Source organism: Mastomys coucha, unplaced genomic scaffold (assembly GCF_008632895.1).
Source record: "Mastomys coucha isolate ucsf_1 unplaced genomic scaffold, UCSF_Mcou_1 pScaffold21, whole genome shotgun sequence".
Lineage (NCBI taxonomy): Eukaryota > Metazoa > Chordata > Mammalia > Rodentia > Muridae > Mastomys > Mastomys coucha.
In genome coordinates this window covers 184,531,894-184,536,009 of record NW_022196904.1, presented here as the reverse complement: position 1 = coordinate 184,536,009, position 4,116 = coordinate 184,531,894, and the positions used below count along the sequence as shown (strand labels likewise).

At 41.4% G+C, this 4,116-nt stretch overlaps 1 protein-coding gene across 6 annotated transcripts in view; it reads right to left on the bottom strand.

The window, feature by feature from the left end:
• The window catches only part of Add3 (adducin 3), a 114,978-nt gene that overhangs the window by 34,807 nt on the left and 76,055 nt on the right, over positions 1-4,116 (bottom strand). The window lies entirely within an intron of this gene.

Sequence of the window (4,116 nt, the reverse complement as noted above, 5' to 3'; positions counted from 1 at the left end):
CAGAAATCCGCCTGTCTCTGCCTCCCAAGTGCTGGGATTAAAGGCGTGCGCCACCACCGCCCGGCTAGTGTTCAGATCTTAGTACCAGTCAAGAGACACACAAAAAGACACAGCAGCGGAAATACTAACCTCAAGTACGAGCTTGAGAGGACTTGCTCTGCAGCCAGAGCAGTTTAAATATGATTGTTCTCCATGAGACCTTTTACAGAGCTAAATGTCATAGAAAGAAATGATGTAGGAATTTTAGCTGATTATTAGCCTTAAAAACTTTAAGATAAATTCTGAAAGTTTCTATGTGTTCTTTCCAATCAAAAAGCAGCCTACCTACTACAGAGTACTGAACTATAGACAGAGAACCTCTCCTGTTTGTGCCAGCCACAGGGCTGAGGGATGCACGCAGACTGGCTCACTTACTAATTGGAATCTTAACTGTAGACATTACGTTTACACTACAGATGAGGAAATGAAGTAAAAAAGCTACCAAGTGATTGATGAACACTTCTGGCTAGGTCTGTTGAAGCCAACAGCCCATGATCCTAATCAATGAGGTGGGCAGCTAGTGGGTTCTTTTCCAATGTCCGTTCACTATCGATGTTAGAAAGTCTTGATCCTCCATCCAAAACCAATCAAACAAAAAAACACTGTCTGTGGTGCTTTGAATATGCTTGGCCCATGGGAAGTGGCACTATTAGGAGGAGTGACATTACTGGAAAAGGTATGGCCTTGTTAGAGGAATGTGTCACTGTGGGGGTGGGCTTTGAAGATCCTATGCTCAGGCTCTCCACAGTGCAGAAGAGACCCCCCTCCTGGCTGCCTGCAGAAGAGTCTCCTGCTGCTGCCTTTGGATGAAGATGTAGAGCTCTCGGCTCTTCCAAGTGTCTACCATGCCTGCCTAGACACTGCCATGCTTCCTGCCTTGATGATAATGGATGAAACTCTGAATCTGTAAGTCAGCCCCAAGTAAATGTGTTTTGTTTTTGTTTGTTTTTTTTTTTAAATAAGAGTTACCTTGGGCTGGGCAGTGGTGGCACACGCCTTTAATCCCAGCACTTGGGAGGCAGAGGCAGGTGGATTTCTGAGTTTGAGGCCAGCCTGGTCTACAGAGTGAGTTCCAGGACAGCCAGGGCTAGGTTGAAAGGAACCTGTACATCAGTCATCTTTGGTCTCCCAGGGAAGGATTACTTAGTGGTGGAGTATCCACTCTTATCCCCAAACAATTCACTCAAAGCATAAATACTTCTGTATCCAGATAACTGATAAATTTTAGCTCCATGGTACCTTCTTTTTAAAACTGACCACACCTTTTAAAAATACCATACACATCTATCCAGGCATGCTTTTAGTACCTATCAGTAATGCACACCTGAACTTAAAAATAGTATAAACTAGTATAAACCAGTACAAACTAGTTTCATATCTTTGAACAGTGCTCTGTCGGCTGAAAAAGTACAATTTTTAACATAAAATGTAAAGACTCTGGCAGTTAACACTATAAACTTGTCAGCCCTGTGGGTTTCCCTCTGGTGCAGTCTTTGGATGTTCAGATTAGAAATAAAGATCCTAGGAGTGTGGCCAGTGAAATGACCCCATGGGCAAAGATCCCTCATCTTCAAGAAAGAACTCCTGAGAGTTGACCTCTCACCTCCATATATGCACACAAACACATGAGTGTAATAAAAGATTTAAAAAGGTATTATTAAGGGGCTGGGGATTTAGTTTAGTGGTAGAGCACTTGCCTAGCAGCACAAGTTGATCCACAGCTCTGGGGCTGGGCTGGGCTGGACAGAGGACATTGAGAATAAATAAAACTCTCCTTTAAAAAGGTTCCTGCCAAGTGTCCACATAGTACCAATGCAGCATGAACGTTAACGGAATAGGATATGACACAGAAGTGCTATTCTAGAATGGTAACTTTCAGATCGTTTGAAAAATAGTAATCCACAATAAGAAAACCATTTTCTGCTGTATTCACATAAAATCAGTAGGATATATAATAAGTTAATGATCTGATACTTTGATGGCCATTCTGATATTTTCTATATTAGTGTCTTTCTCCCCGCCTTTTAAAGAAATATTGATGACACTGATTACTGATCTAGTATTGGGTTGTGCCATAGGTTTCAATGTGCTGCTCTAGAACCTCTAAGTTACAGTCGGTTCAGGAACTGAAAAGAAAGATCTATAGAACATGCATGTGGTAAGCTGCACAGAACACTGAGGAGTGTATGCAAGTTAGAAAAGAAAGATGCAACTTCATTTCTTTCCTGTGTATATGTGTGTGTGGTTAGATTCATGCATGCACGAGTGTGTGCTGCTGCATATACATGTGTGCATGTGGAGGCCAGAGGTTAACATGAGATGTATTCTATGATTGGATCACTGGGCTTGCTGGCTGCCAGCCTAGCTCCAGGTTCAATAAGAGACCTTGCCTCAAGAGAGTAAGACTGTGAAAGAACAGGCCATTCAATATCCTTCTCTGGCTTCTGCATGAACACATGTATCCATGTACACACCCACAATCCCCAGCCACAAAGCAAACATAAAAATGAAGTATGGACATTCTCCACAGGCTAAATCTTGAAACACTATGAAAGGTGAAAGAAACACAGATGACACATTTACACAAAATACTTAGAGTAGCCATGCCTGCCTGCAGAGGCAGGACCTGAGTTACTGGTTGTTTAAGGTTGGGAGAAAATAAGGGGTAGCTTCTAGTGAAATTTGTTTTTTATAAAGAATGATGAAATGTTAAAATAACTGTGATGATAACCAGACACTTCTGTGACGCTGGGGTATAGCTCAACTGGCAGAGTTTGCCCAGAATGCGTGAAACCCTGGGTGGATATCCAGCATCTTATAAACCAAGTGTGGTGGTGGTACAAGCCTATAATCCTAGGAGCTGGGAGGTGAAGGCAGGAGGGTCAAAAGTTCAGTCATCCTTGGCAACCTAGCAAGTTCCGGGTTAGGCTGGACTACGGGAGAGCTTGCTCCAGAACAACGAAGAACCCACCAATCATACACGTCAAACAGGAAAAGTATATGAGGTATAATTTTATCCCTATAAAATTATTACCCTAAAATCTCACTAGAGAAGTTCCTGACCACCTTGCAAAGCTGGAGTGGGGCCTGTGGGTTCAGTCCCCACAATAGTAGGCACTGGCTGCAGTTATAACTCCCAATTAATCTGCTCATAGTACACCTACACTATAAACAATTTAAACAAAATGCCTACTTATAAAACGTCCTTCCAAACTTCAAATTCTTGGTAGTTTTAATTGTTTTCCAGTAAGGAGAGACGCTGTGCTTTTAAGTCTCAGCCCCCTGCCCCACAGTTGGAATAATAATAAACACACCAAGACTTCAGAGCAGCCCGTGGTTAGGAAACAAGTACTGTTCACTGTGTGAGCTCTTCTGATACTTCCTATGGAGATGAGGACATTCAAGTTCTAGAAAACAACTCAGACCCTGCACAAACGCTGACAAACCATACCCTCAACTACAATTTTAAGTTTGAGTTGCTTTCACCTGCTGGACACAATTTTTTATACAATTGACACAACCCGAAGAGGAAAGTGTAGTTACCCGACAACACACTCCACCTTACTGCTATAATAGCTGTCGTTACTGTGCCAGTTTTCCTGGACTGTGTTTGATTTAAAGATCACATTTTGCAGATGACACCGAACCACACTTCAAGGTGAGGTTTTTTTTTTTTAAAGTACAATGCTCAAGGTATCATATATTGGTACAAAATTAGAGCAATGACATTTATGAATGCTACTTGTCACTTTCATGTTATTCCATGGTCTAAATTTACTTCTTCAATGAAATGTAAGTGAAAAGGGCTACCACACTATGCTTGTTTCTACTTAGTGAATGCCATCGGCACATGGACAATGTTAAGAGGAAGTGCTAGAGTTCAGTAGCTCATGAGCGGCCTTATCGGCCTGTCAATTTAGTGTGGACAAATAGATGCAGAGGTAAGGTAATTATGTAATGGTTTGATCTAAATACTGAAAAAAAACATGTTTTTCTTAAGGGCTGAGTTATTAAAGATATGGAAGTACCCATTAACATTTTATTATTATGCCATTTCACTTAAACACTTTTTTTTTT